Source organism: Mustela erminea, chromosome 3, assembly GCF_009829155.1.
Source record: "Mustela erminea isolate mMusErm1 chromosome 3, mMusErm1.Pri, whole genome shotgun sequence".
NCBI classification, from domain to species: Eukaryota; Metazoa; Chordata; class Mammalia; order Carnivora; family Mustelidae; genus Mustela; species Mustela erminea.
The window spans coordinates 142,193,613-142,209,379 of NC_045616.1; the positions used below are offsets into that span (position 1 = coordinate 142,193,613).

Consider the following 15,767-nt stretch of genomic DNA (forward strand, 5'->3'; position numbering starts at 1 on the left):
GCAAGCATTTTAAAACTTGGGCTTTTTATTTGATTAAAAGTAGTATGTAAGGGAATCAAGAGCTTTATATTTGCTTACCTGAAAACATCAAACTTGATACAATTTTTCAAAAAATATTATTATCCTGATTTACTTTCACATGTCATTGCTACAGTGCTTCCTTTTTTTTTTTTTCAAAAAAAGAAAGTAACCTTTCTTTTGTGAAATTATCTTTCTCTTATTTTATAAGTAATTGTTTTTAGTAGCAAAGAATTAATACATCTATAAGAATGTTTTAAAAACAGAAGATCACAATTTGTGGAAACTTAAAGACAAGTGATTCTATTCATTTTTAAATATAAAATTGAAAAGTAATATTTCTTATAATTATTATAGTGTGGTATGAACAGTATTTGAAAAGAGTCATACATCTGTGTTCCATCTAATATTACAGGATATAACTGATAACTATGGTTTCAGTTCTAGGAAATCATTTTAGATCCTTATTTGCCCAGGGGATTAGTTAAACAAATGTCCCTAACCTATTTAAATTTGTCATCTCAATTGAAGACAGGTCTCAAGAAAGTGAATTGGTGGACCCTGAAACACGGGGATGCACTTTGTGGCTGTCCTATTCTTGGAAGCTAAAAGGTAATTACAAATCACAGAGGTGGCAGTGGCTCGAAGGGGTCAGGTTAGAAAGACAAGGAGAAAAATTATGGTCTAATTTAAAAAAAAAAAAGATGTGTGTTTAAACCCAATTGAGTTATTTAATGAGTAGATTTAGAGGAAGGATGTTACCCTGTCATACCACTTTGGCATACTGAATAGCTCAAGGGGAAAACGTTGCAAGGAAGCTTTAATTAATTTCCTTCATCTAATCCTCTGTTAACACTGAACAAGCCTCTGTCACATGCATCATATGAATTCCAAGGACAAAGCAAAAGCCATTTAAAAGTAGTCATATCCCAATAAGGTTATTAAGAGACCATTTCTAGGTTCTTCATTAAAATTAATGCACTTAACACTAATGCCATTAAAAAAAAAAACATATTACAGTCTGGCAGTTTCACAAAATATTGATTGCTTTGGTGTGTCCTTATATACTAACTTAATATATTTTTAAGTAACTTGGTGAGACAAAAGTCCAGGTTATTTAGTTCCAGCTTGTTGTGAAAGATTGAAACTGCTGTAACAGCTTCAAATAGCCATAGCTCAAGCCTTTGGGTCTATCAGTTTCTGTATCTAAAATTGAGGGCGAGCCTTATAGCTCCTGTGTTTTATCTAGAGCTTTTCTCTCTCAGGGTCACACAAAGGGGTAAGGAGATTAATGAGGTGACATATTAAAAAGTTTTATGAGTGATAAATATTATCCCTATTTTTCTGCAGGAAGAAATGGAGTCATATGTAGGTTAAGTAACCATTAAAACTGTTATTCTTTAAAAGGATCCATTTATGCTGCATTTAACTGCATTCCAAGCACTTATTCCCTGCTACTACTCTTAACTGTCACTTTGAATGCCAAAGGTGGGGTGAGGGTAGGTATCATGTATAAAAATATGCAAATTTTGAATCACTCAAACTGTCTTTTCAAATGTAGATCAATATACCAAGTTTAATGCTAAAAGAAGAGGTTTTTTTGCTTACTCTTTGCCAAAAAGCTTCTAATTTTACTGACATTTTTTAAAATGTAATTGGAGGTGAGTGTGGTGGAGAAAAAGAGGTAGATTTGCATATAACCCTTCTGTAAACTTACTTTCCTCAACCTCTAATAGACTTTCGACGAAAAGATGGTGTAGAAATAGTGTTTGTAGAAGCGAGAATGCTTCCCCTTCAATAGCCATAGGCCAGGTTTGAAGGGAATGACAGCATCTCTATCTTAAAGGAATTTTTTTTTTTTCCTGGTCAAAATGCAGCTTAATTCAGCACCAGAACTATAATCGCTTGTTCTGTTAGGTACAACATTTTCAGCATAACAGTGATAAAGTATCATTTTAACAATGAATTCTCCATTAAAGTTTTGAAGAATATATTTTCAGCATCATGGGTAGAATTGAGAGTATCTTACAGTGAACTGGGAAGGGAAGTGGGAAAGTTAAAACAAAGTGAAGTAAAATAAATACAAAGGCATTATTTTACATGACATAAAATTTGATTAATAGTTTTATAGTGTTAAACATAGCAAAACATGCTCAATAAAATGAAAACAAATGTAAGTGGCTAAGGAAAATTTTTTTGTGGATTTATTCATCTGTAGAAATAAAGGCTAAGATAGAGAACATGGAAATATTTTTTTAACTTCCCTACAAAATATTAAGAACCCACTGATACCAGAAAAGTTATTTGTTTTTAGACCTTCAGTGTGAGTGGTAGTAGCTGTTTCAATGTCCCTAAATCCTTCATCAATGAATTTCAGATTTCCTCTCCATATATTGAAGAACTTTAGCATGAATATTTTAAAGAAATTAACTCAAATGACACATAAGAAATGGAGGAGGAAGAGAGGAAATGGAGGAAGAAGAGACAAGTACAAAGGAAAGCATGTTAATTGACATCAGCGAAAACAAATGATCAGTGGCTGACCTCCTTTCTGGAAATCTACTTTCTTATTTGGTCATATTTACCTAGGCAAAGCTATGTATTTCCCCCCTACCTCACGTACGCATGGGAACACACTCAAACATCCCATATTTTCCAGAATCTGATCAGACAGATGGAGTTTGAAGTTTTCCTTGACCATTTACAAGTAGGTTTCCTAATCAAATGGTCTTATTTGTTTCTTTACCTATAAAAGAGGGATTATAATGGCACTTCTTGGCACAGAAGATTATTGTAGAAATTCAATGAGATATTATATGTAAATCACTTAGTGGAAGTTGACAGTTTCATACATGTTCAGAAATGTTAATTGGTATTACTTCAGAATCTCAGCAGAAACAAAACAAAATCTCTCAAGTTAGTCTTTCTGATGGGTGGAAAATAGAAAGTTTGCCCTTGCCCTGACATCTAATGAAGTTAAGAACTTTTTCATATATGTATTTTTTATGTGGATATCTTTGTCTTTAAAAGGCTTATTCAAAACTTTTATTCATTTTCTCCAGGATATCTGATTTTACTGATAAATTTCTTGAATTTCTTAATACATTTTCATACGTATCTTATAAATATATGTATTACAAATATATTTTCCATGCTGAGGCTTTTCTTTTAAGGTTCTCAGTGGTGTCTTTTGATAAGTAGAAAGTCTTTCTTTTATGTACACTTGTATTTCTTTTTTGATCTATGGTTAATGGTTTCTGAGTTTAAAAAATCTTTCACACTCACTAGAATTACTAAAATGAGAAGACAAACAATAGCATTTTTGGCAACTATATGGACCAACTGAGCATCTAGTATTAATTAACCCAATTGTACTCTTGGACAAGTAGGCCTATATATAGAAATACCTATATTTATACCTACCTGTATACAGGTAGGTATAATAATACCTATATTTATACCTTTTGTGCATGGAAACATGCACAACAATATTGGTATTAACATTGCATATAATAACAAAAAAAAAAAAAAAGAACTCAAATGCCCATCAACAATAAAGAGATGCGCGAATTGATTTAGAGTCACACAATAGAATGATAAGGAGTGAACTAGGTCTACACACAATTGTTCAAAGTCTAAAAATGATTTTTCCCTTCTTTCTGATAAATTTATCATTAGTATTATTATTACTACTATTTTGCCTTGAGGACTCTAAGACTCTTTATTCAAGAAGCCCAGCAGTTTCAAGTTGGATATATCTTGGTGTTGATTATTTTTACATTAACTCTGCATCTTCAGATATTTCCTTATTTCAGTAGTTCTTATATTTTTCTTTGAAGTGTTTCTATTTTTCATTTGTTATTCTCTTTTCTTCAGCAACAGATGTTATGCATGTTAGCTCTCTTTTTGTGCTATAGCACTCATTTACTTCCTCATAATACATAATCTCTATTTCCCTCCCCCATTTGTTAGTGTTTTCCTCAAGTTACTCCTCTGTCTGCAGTCCATTTTTTTTTGTAGCTTCCAAATTACAGTTTACTTACTATTTTTTCCTTTCCTTTTTTTTTTCATTCCTGACTGTAGTAAGAACATTTTTATAGGCTCTATTGTCTGATCACTTCTTAAATATATCATATCTCTTACTAGGTTAGGTCTTTCAAAGAAAACTGTTTTCTTTAATCTCTTTTATAACATTAAAAATGGATAAGTATTAGATTATTCTAATTTCTGATTCAATATTTCTAGTGTGCATTTGTTTCTGTATTTGGGAAAGATCTAGTCTTTTTATTATTTTGGGTTTTTTAAATTATATTTTACAAATACCTATGACCATGCCTTCTAATAATTGTCAGAGTGCTCTTTTTTCTAGAAGAGCTATTTGCTAATAATTTTTATGTAGAAGGTTTAAGAAGGAAAGTTGGCACAAAACAGATTCTTAACTATAGAGAAGAAACTGATGGCTATCAGAGGGGAGGTAGGTGAAAGGGATGGATGAAATGGGTGATGGGGATTAAGGATGCACTTGTGATGAGTACCAAGTGTTATATGGAAGTGGTGAATCACTATATTGTACATCTGAAGCTAGTATTACACTGTGTGTTAACTAACTGGAATTTAAATAAAAACTTAAAAAAAGTTAGTTTGGGAAACAGACCTTTTGGACTTAAGGGATATTTTCACACAGTACTCCCACCACCTCAGCACTGGAAGTATACTGCTACTCCATCCTTTTTTTTTTTTTTTTTTTTTTTTTTTTTTTTAACTTCTATGCTTTTCACTAAACTGGTACATTTTAAAGTGCTTTGTTTTCATTTTCATTTGTTTGTTTCCTTGTTTGTTTATTACTAATGTTTTTCTTTATTTTTTTTCAATTGCTTATGTATTTGGAGAGCAGTAATGATTAATGATACAATTAGGTGTGTTGAGACAAATAAAAACGCCTTATCTTCACTAATCCAGTGAACTTTATTTCAGACTAGAGCGCATTTACTAAAAGCTTGATGTAAGAGAATAACACAAGATTCGCATTTTAAGAAGATCTGACTTGAGTCAAAGCAAAGGAATTTCTAGTAGAAAAGAGACTGTTCAGTTTGGTTCTTGTGCGATACTTGGTACTTTGGCACTTATGCGATATAAATGAAAACATGTAAAATGACTGACAAATGGATATATGAATATGTCAGGACCCAAAATACCATTTATAAAGAGAAAAAAAAAAAGGTTCTGGAATGGATAAAGTGACCTGAAGTTTCCTGTAGAGGATATTAGTTTCTTGATGGTACCAAAGTCACATGGTTAATGTAGTTACTGTGTATCGGGCTAAAAGCTAAGTACACCACAAGGAACAAAACAGAAAATAACCCTCATATATCCTAGCATATATAGAGTGAGAAGTGACCCAGAAAAAATAAATGAGAGGACATATAATGAGACGTCTGTAATTGAGAATGAAAATAGACACAATAGGTAAAATAAAGAGATAATGATGACCTAGAAAAACCTACTACGTAAATATCCACAAACATAATTTTTTTTTTATTTTAAAGATTTTTATTTATTAATTTGACAGAGAGAAATCACAAGTAGATGGAGAGGCAGCCAGAGAGAGAGAGATAGGGAAGCAGGCTCCCTGCTGAGCAGAGAGCCCGATGCGGGACTCGATCCCAGGACCCTGAGATCATGACCTGAGCCGAAGGCAGTGGCTTAACCCACTGAGCCACCCAGGCGCCCGCACAAACATAATTTTTAACAGCTAAGAGCTTTCTATTTAACTCAATGTGTATTCTCTGAATATTCCTTGTGTGGATATGGAAGAAAGTATCATTTATCTTTGAGGCATATAACTAGAAAACTTTATATAAGAGACAACATATGTGAGCTTGAATGATGAGCAGGTGTGTATTTGTGACAGGAAAACCATAATATAAACAAGCATATGGAGGCATAGGCTGTGAGGGGTCAGAGCAAAGAAGACAATGTGGGTGAAGGTTATACTGAGAAACAAAACTGAGGTATTTTTGGTTTGGTAAGGATTTGGCCTTTACACTAAAGACACTTGAAAATGTTTTAATAATGGTATGAGATGAGCATTTTGGTTTTAGACAATCACTTGAATTCCATATAGAAGACTGAATGGAAAAAAAAGAAGAAAGCATACTACCTATGGGTTCCCTGACATATTCACTCTGAGGGCTGAGGTTCTTGTGATGGTTAATGGAAAGAACTTTTATTAATTTTTGAAATGTGTTGATAAGAAAGACACATTTGGCTTGTCAGTGAATATTTGGGAGTAAATCGAGTTGGGAAGGAAACTAGCTAGTTTAATTTTGCAAATGATTTGTTTGAAGACGTGATATATTTACTGGTGGCAACATGGAGTGGGGAGTAAGTAAAGCATATGGATTTGGGTATCAGTACCATAACACACATGGGAATCTGGAGAGAATTCTCAGCTAATAGCAAAAGCCAGAGTTGTGTAAGGGATTGCTCAAAGTGAGATATATGTTAAGTGCAGATAGATAGAAGGATAGATAGTCACATGCAGAGAACTTACTCACAAATAAACATGCCCATTTACTTCACACCCAGATCAAGAAAGAAAATCATGCACTATGTATTCTATTGAGTCTCAGTTCATTCAGTCAACTCTGTTTGAGAAATTTATTCATAGTATAAATAATTTTAGGTAGTTCATTCAATTTGTATATAGTATTTCATTGTGTAACTAGCCTATAACTAATCAAATCTAGCATTGCAGGATGGAAACAGCTCTATTTTTAAGGCTTAACAGAATTTTTGAATGCATAAAGATATAGAAAGGGACACTTCTTAGTGACACATGGTGCACCATGATAAAAATTCACTAGAGGAAAGAGTATGGAGAATATGAAAATTATTTAAATACCAGGTTAAATGATCAGATAAAACAAAAATTGCAAAGTTTCCAGTACATTTGGCAATTATTAGCAACCTTGTTTAAAGCTGCTCAATAAAGAAAAATACGCAGGATTGAAGTCTGAATGAGTGGTGTTTGAATAAAAGGAGGCAGAATATAGAGACTTTTTTTTTAAGTTTTTGTTTATTTATTTATTTGAGAGAGAGAGCACAAGCAGGGGGAGGGGCAGTGGGAGAGGGAAAAGCAGACTCCCCACAGAGCAGGGAGCCCGATGCAGGGCTCAATTTTGAGCAGAAGGCAGAGTCTTAACTGACTGAGCTACATGGGGATCATGAGATTGTTGGTTTATGACAAACATTAATAATTAAATATGTCTTGCAATCATCACAAGAATACATAGATTAGAGAATGGCTTTGTTTTTGCTAACTTATTTTTCCCTTACTACGGGAAATGCATATTTTTATACATACAGAGACAAAATTGACTATTAGGAGAACTAAAATTGTAGGAGGGGGAAAGTCCTAACCATAAGGCAGGATGTCAATACTGAAACACGCAGGAGGGGATGGACTCCAATGCAGAGACAGTTGATATAGCTTTACAAGAAATGAGCACCCATCCTTTGGAAATGAGGAAGAAGATACATGTAGTTGAGTTTTTAAATAAATAGTACAATGTGGTTGATAAAGAGAATGTCTGGGAATGTTGTGTCTTCTGACCTCGACAGTTCTAATGAAGTCGAAGGCAAGGGTAACAGCCGAGAAAGGAGGATAACAGCGACATAGTGGTTACTTCACAGTGATGGCATTTTGCGATAGCTAAGTCATGGGAAGCTTTAAAGTGTGAGGAATTTGAATGACAGGTTGTTGAGATGATTGATGAGAATTTAATAGAGAGCTGTGATTAAAAAACAAGCGTGGAATCAGAATGAATGGGTTTCAAACCCACTTCAACCACTTACATATTTTGTGACTGAGTTACAGATTATTCATCTGTAATGAGAGTAAAAATAATTTATACACCTATAAGATTGCTATGGAGATATAATGAAATCATATCAGTAAAATAATAGATACACTATCTCAATAAATATTAGTTACTCATTTTTGATGAATTAGTGGATCTGTAATGACATGATAAAAAAGTAGAGAGGTTGATAGAGTAGGAAAATATTAAGGGTCAAGACACATGACGTGATTTTTACTTTTTTAGATCAAACATAAGTGAAGTGATGTAGAGGAGCTGACAGAATAAATGATTTTAGTAAAACAAAAATTAAGTTGATTAGCATTCACAATCTAGAATATGTCACAATTATACCTGATTTCAAGGTTTAAAATGTACTAAAAAGGTACTAGGAAACGGGAAGTTGTTTGTGAAGATTCTTAGTGAATTCAGGATTTCTTACTGCACATTTACTCATCCTTCAAGCCATCTCCATCTGTATTTTGCTCTTAACACTCCAGTATCATTGCTTTGTGAAAATCTGATACCTGTTTTTATTTGATCTAGCAATAGCTGATAATATAACTGAATGAACTCTCTTTCCCTTTTAACATACTCACATCTCTTGAGTGTCTTCACATTTGTACTCTTGTCTCAAAGTCCTACATCCATGGCTGCTCCAACTCTATCTTCTAACCAAGTATCACCTCCTCTCCAATGATTCTAAATCCTCAATTTGGGTCTTCAATATAGAAATGATATTCAGGTTGTGGATATAGCTTACTCAAAGTTGGGGGGTATTCAGAATTGCTCAGAATCAAAGATTCTTTCTTTCTCTATTGTTACTGGGTGCTTGAACTAGTAAGAATAACCACCTATCCTCATGGCTTTTTTTCTCCCATTGTAGATAGACAAAACATGAGTGACTCTTCTGATAGCCTCTAATCTAGACCTTACTAAGGAGTTCTAAAGAAGCTATCGGTAGTTTCCTAAGACTACTCAACCTCAGACTTCTACCATTATTTTTTTCAGGCTCTTGACCTTCTGGTCAAGTGTTCTACCACAATACAGAAGGCAAGAGTATTTCCACACTTCAGGTCACCTTTCTTTTCATACATATTGAATGACCAAGTGTATTGCTTGTTCTCTCTGCCTCATAGTATTATTTCTCACCACCACTACCCTTCAGGGTCAGCCCAGGGGGAGAGGTAGATGCTGTCATGGGATAGCAGTCCATTTTCCATAGTGACAACACACTATATAAAGCTTTTAAACAGTCATGAATCTTTTTCATCTACCTCTGTACAACCTATGGTTATAGGGAATCCTTTGTAATTCACTTCATGTTTATAATGGTTGGGAGCTTAAGGTATAACAAAATATTTTATTAGTTAGGAGAATTTTCTGGGATGTCACAGACCACTAGACCCACATAAACATCACAAATATGTGAGATAAGTGAGTTTTTGAAGATTCTCTCTCTCACTCTCTGGTTTGCCTATGTCTTATTATATAAGAGTAGATCCTGTTTACTGCTTCCTTGCTTTGATTAGCATGACATCATTAATACAGTGGATCAAAATGTTGTTTTGTGGAATATCAAGATGGTAAAGGTCTTTGTGAACTATGTTAAAACAGAGAGCAACAAAGTTAATATACTACTGTGACAAGACAGTTAAAGGTATGAGAACGAGTAGGGGAAGCCCTTACCAACAGCAGTACTCCTCAAAACAAAACAAAACAAAACAAACAAAATGAAAAGAGTGGTACTTATCAAAAGGATGGAGTTGTCACTCCATCAGACAGACAAGTGAGTACCAGAGTGCTGGACAAAGGTGGGCAAAATCTGAGATGAGTAGTGAAGGAAATAGAAGATAAATATTGATTTTGATTTTGGGATTTCCTGTAGCATCAAGGACTATATCGAAAATACTCAAATTCATCTCTACTTTGAAGGATTGTATTTGTTCCTTTCTTGAAAAAGAAGTAAGGGTCTCTTTTTGTAGTAACAGATTAGTATACATGCTATTTAATTGGCATGAAGGGTAAATTGCTACAAATTGAGTTAATGTACCACTCATAGTTACTTGGGTCTCATTCATTCCCCTGAGTTCCAGAGTGGAGGGAATGATTGCAAAGCCCTGACTAAAGTGACTGTGTCTCATCTCTGAACACCACAAGTAGTGTCAGGGTAGCCATGGAACCAGGGATGGTTACTAGTTATGGCTGCTATTGTACCCTCCAAAGCATGAACTGCAGCAACTTTAGCATCCAGTTCAACTGAACTGCACTTGAGTCCACCTGAAAATTTCTGCCTTCCTAGCGGCCCAGTTCAGGTGACCTAATATCTTTTTTTCTTTTTTTTTTTTTTAAGATTTTATTTATTTATTTGACAGACAGAGATCACAAGTAGGCAGAGAAGCAGGCAGAGAGAGAGGAGGAAGCAGGCTCCCTGCTGAGTAGAGAGCCTGATGCTGGCTGGATCCCAGGACCCTGGGATCATGACCTGAGCCGAAGGTCGAGGCTTAACCCACTGAGCCACCCAGGCGCCCCAGGTGACCTAATGTCTTACAAATATTTTCATTCATAAGAGACAGAAGATGGGAAGCAACTAGCAGAGAAATGTCTCACTTCTTCGATCAAAGAACTGATCTGAGAGCAGCGGTTCTGAGTAATCTCATGGAGATGTCCCATAACCGAGCAATTATCTTTGCTTTCTTTGAAATTATGTTCAGTTTGATAAAACACATTTTATCTCCTATTCCACTTTTCCCACACATGCTTGGATTTGCATTCCTGCAATAAACATTGAGCATGTTAACACTCACCTCATACCCTCCTTTTTAGGAAGCTAAGTCTAAAACATGTTTCTGAGACAGTTAGATGAGATAAGGTTGAGGGTAGAGTAGAAAACAACTTAAACATTTCACAACCCTATGATTATATGAGGCATAGAATTTATGCCTTTCATTAATTAAACACATTTTAACCCTCGTAGTATTATTGGGACTGTAGGCAATGCTGAAAACAACAACAACAAAAAAACAAAAAACAAAGCTAGGAGTCCTTATTACAAGAAAGACTTTAACAAGTATGTTTTCCAAAGACAATTTTTTTCTAGTGTGAACAGATGCAACAAATTAATTTTTTTCCTTGCAGAGCTATAAAAATATTGCAAACAACCTGTCAGTTACGACCTTTAAAATGATATTGGCCTTTTAATCTCATAATGGTGAAAATGCAATAAAGTGTGGCTGCACATAAATTGTATTTCAAAAGTCCCCCACAAGATTGGATAAAATAAGAAGCAGAAAAATACAGGGTTGTTCAGGGCAGTCATATTCCGGAAGTATAAGAGTTTATGGAACAATTAATTACTTTCACATCCAGAAAAGAAACGTGTATGAGAATCTTGCTGCCCTAGGTTGCATAACTAGTTTTTTTTTTTTTTTTGCACCATATTCAGCAACATTGAACTAATTTTATCCCAATGTTAGAATGGATTTGAAGAGAATAGTATTATAATGAGAAATATATGAATATGTGAAAAGTGTGTATTTAAAGACAATTCTATATTACATTGAAGTTTATGTACCAATACTAATGGAAAAGGGGCAAAACAGATTCCCTTTTATGCTTAAAGAGGAGATGTGTATTGGAGACTCCTGTTAATGTTTTAAGAAGGATCACTGAGGTGATTTCTCCTTTAAGGGAATGCCTACATTATGTATAATACCCCAAATGGATGCCTGTGTTCCTGCAACAAGTCTCCAGACCTGTTTCCCTCAACTTCTTTGACAAGGACAGAGGCTCCAAAGCCACCTATTTGAGCCACTTTCCCTCTTTTATATAGCTCCAGTTCTAAGACTCTGAGTTCTTCATCAAGTAGCCAGGTATTTCTGGAAAGTAGAGCAAATGGGTGGTGAGGTGGTGGGTACTTATATCCTTCTGCTCTCAGTCTGTTAGAGTGAAACGTCAAATAAAAGCCGTGTTCTGACCCACAAGGATACCCTAAAGCCTATATGAGTCTATTCATAGATCTTTTAACTGGTGAGTCAGAGAATTTTTAAGACGTTGGCTTAAAAACTTTGAAGTAGGAGACCTAAAGTCAGTGAGATGCGTGGTGTTGATTCTTTTTTGAAGGGACAGGTGGGAAGGGGCAACTCACTTTGAACTCTAGGCAGTGTTAGAATGTGTTAAGGGTATAGGTGAACCAAACAACTTTGGGGGGTTACCAACCAGTAAGAAATCAGATAACATTAGTTGATGAATTCAATGTGATATTAACATCTTTACTCCTTATAAAGATGGCAAAGTGTAATTTAGGCCAACTCTCACTTGAACAGAATATGTCATTAAAGACACTTAACCCTCTTTGTTGGCTTCTATTTCTTTTGATCCCATGCAGTTCCCTGTTTCAAGCTGTAACTTCAAGCTTGAGTCTTATACCAGGAGTCTTATACCAACAGGAGTCTTATACCAGCTGCTAACAGAAAAGGATCCAATAGGCACAATCATCTTTAGTTCCCAGACATGCCTGACAAGAAGAATGGTGTATTTGGCTATTTTTTTTTATTTTTTTTTAAAGATTTTATTTATTTATTTGACGGAGAGAAATCACAAGTAGACGGAGAGGCAGGCAGAGAGAGAGAGAGAGGGAAGCAGGCTCCCTGCTGAGCAGAGAGCCCGATGCGGGACTCGATCCCAGGACCCCGAGATCATGACTTGAGCCTAAGGCAGCGGCTTAACCCACTGAGCCACCCAGGCACCCCGTATTTGGCTATTTAAATGTAAACACTTACTGTGTTTTCTGAGAAAAAAAAATGTATCAAATGAACTGCAAAGAAAAATGAAATCAGTAGCTACAGTCAAGTTGAAAACATTCCCTAAATGTGTTAAGTGTAATTACAATTATGAAATAAAAGAAAACAAAAATAAAGTTTGAAACTTACCCTTAGAACAAAATTTGAACCTTATCTATATGTTATTTCTAACTTTAATGAGAATGTCTGTTTTCTGACAAATGGAAAATGCTTTCTTTCCATTATCAATGACAGGTAAGTGTAAGATGACAGGCAGTGCCAAATAAGCAAACATGCATGCTAAAAAAATATGGAGTATAATGGAGCTACTTTTTTTACTTTATAATATCTATACTGACAGACTAAGTGTTTCACGTGAATTAGTGTGTTCAGTCCTATCATTATTCCCATTAGTCCCATACCGTAGAGTTGGGAATCAAGGCCCAGAGAGTTGAAGTGAATTGTTTAAGGCCACAAAATTAGGAAGTGACAGTCAGGAGTGGCGCCAAAAGCTTGGACTTGAACCACTACAGTATCTCTTGCATGTGAAAGTATTAGACATATACAAGTCAAATGTTTAAATGATATTGTGTATACATTAGGCAGGGTAGAGTAATAGGTGAAGTCTCTCTTTTTTAAGAGCCCATATTAACTGAATCCAGGTGTTTTGATTATACTGATTTCTGATAAGTTGATCTGATAAAAGTGAAGACAAGCTTTTCAAGTTGCTAATTTATTTTGGTTTTGATAGTATTATTATTTAATATAACACTTTGGGGGGTAAAACCCTCTACATTTCTCTTTTATGTTTCCAATAGTTAAGTAAAAAAATAGCATATTAAGAATTACATTTTTAAAAAATTTATAAACACAAATGAAAAACAACGTCATGTAAATCATATGGATGGATTTCTAAGACAGATGTGAGGGGGAAGGTTGATTAGGACCTCAAATAATCTTGGATATGACAAAAATGAGTTAATTTATCAATAGCTATGTGTATTACTATTCTACTGCTTTCTTTTCCTATCCAATAAGAAATCTAAGTTATTAGTGTTCTTAATAGACAAGACTTCACTCCAGAAACCAATTGCATTTGAGGATCTGCCATTTCTTCTGTCACTGTGAAAGAGCATTACATTGAAAAATTAACTTCATGCAGTTCATGGGAAATAACAGACCATTGGGAATCTTCACAATAAATCATGTGTTACATCATTAAAGCAACAAAAAAATGGAACTATGTCAAAGAGACTCCTGCTTCCATTTATTAAATATTATCACTTAGATTCTTTACATGTTGCAATAATTAAGGTGAAGATTCACAAAAGATTACGAGTATGCATTTGGATATTTTTACATAGGAGACCAAGTAAATCGGGTGAAACGAACAAAATGAACACGAGGGCAAGCGCAGCAAGCAAATGTTAACATATTTTCCAAGGGAATAATAACAATAAAAAACAAACCGGAAATAAATATATAAATAAATAAATAAATAAAAATGAAACCATACTTGAAAAATGATTGCCTTAAACAGAGAAATTAGTTCAAGCATTGAACAATTTTGTACCAGTTAAGAGGAAAAGTCCTTTTAACTGTCAAAAAAATACTCTCACTCTCCTTCTCTCTCTCCCCCCCCTCTGATATCCCTTTCTATCTAATTAGGAGAAGTCTTAGAATCCTTGTGTCCTCTCTCAGGAATATACATACTGTGGCATTGACAGCTAGAGTCTAATGTGAGAAAGAGAGAGGTCTGAACAACGATTTCCCCTGAGAGCTAACATTTTCAGAACAAGTTGGGCAGTTGACAAATAATCACCAGATTTCAGAAGATAGTTAAAAGTCAGTGATCTCAGGATGACCAGAGTAAACAATTACCAAAGGTGTACTCAGAACCCAAACGTTTGTTGTGACTGCGTTCAAAGAAGTCTTGGGTAATTTTTTTTTTTTTTTAATCACTGTATGCACATTTTGCCGAGTTTTCTGAATTTGACTGCTGAGTAGATTCAAGTGCTTTTTCATGGAATGATATATTTCTGTAAAGTAGATTTAAATATAAATGAACAAAAATATTCCAATCCGTGATCAGAAAAGAAAGAATGGTGTAATTTGAACCAAATCCATATATTCCTTAGTATATGGTATGCATCATATATATATCTCAGGTTGCTTATTCTTATTCATAGACTTCGTTTTGTGTTATTTCACAGAATTCGAGCAGCAACCACCCTGCTCTTTATCCCTAAACATCTATATAATTGGAGAGGGAATGATGACTTTTTTAAAAACAGCTTACTTGTATACGTGTTTCCCGCTCTTCAAAAAAGGAGACATATCCAGGGTTAAGAAAATAACAGAGGAAAAGTATTAAGAATAAGTATTTAAGCATATTTATAAGATTTCTAGTAACCTTGATATTTTTTCTATATTTAAATGATGTAGCTTGAATCTTACTCTTCTGTGAAAAATGAGAATTTAGAGTGATGTCATTTTGTTCTAGGACATCACACTTAAAAACTGGAGAAGCGGTTGGTAGTGTAATATTTAATAACACAAATTAAGGACCAGGCTATTTGGGTTCAATTAATAGCTCTGCCTGTTACTGGCTGTATTTCCTTGAGAAGTTATTTACCCTTGTAGGTCTTTATTCTTCATCGATAAAATGGAGGTAATACCTCTATATCGGCTGTCAGGATTAAATAAATAATGCAGAAGAAACACTTAGAATGTGGTGTAGCTGACATTAAAGCAGAGTATGTTGGTGGTCATTATTAGTCTGTGTTCCTATCCAGTGATAAAAATTTTAATTTAACATGTAATTTCCCAGGGACATTTTACAACAAGCAGAATCCACAAGAAAAAAAAAAAAAAAAAGTTCTCTCCGCAGTTATTTTAACTTTCCCAACATGCTTTCTGCATATAGGGAATTCTTTTTTTTTTTTTGACTAATCTGTATTCTACAACTGATTGTCCTACTTTACCCAAATACCTGTCTGCGCTGTTGTCCCCCTCAAATTCCGTTTCAGATGCTTGCTTCCTCACAGAAGAGCCTTACTAAATCTTCTGATACTAATTAATATCTCTCTGTCTTAAGTCCCATAAG

General features: G+C 34.5%; 1 long non-coding RNA gene across 1 annotated transcript in view; it reads right to left on the reverse strand.

Moving 5' to 3' along the window:
* The window catches only part of LOC116585657, a 40,903-nt gene that overhangs the window by 8,321 nt on the left and 16,815 nt on the right, over positions 1 to 15,767 (reverse strand). The gene's annotated exons all lie outside the window — the stretch shown is intronic.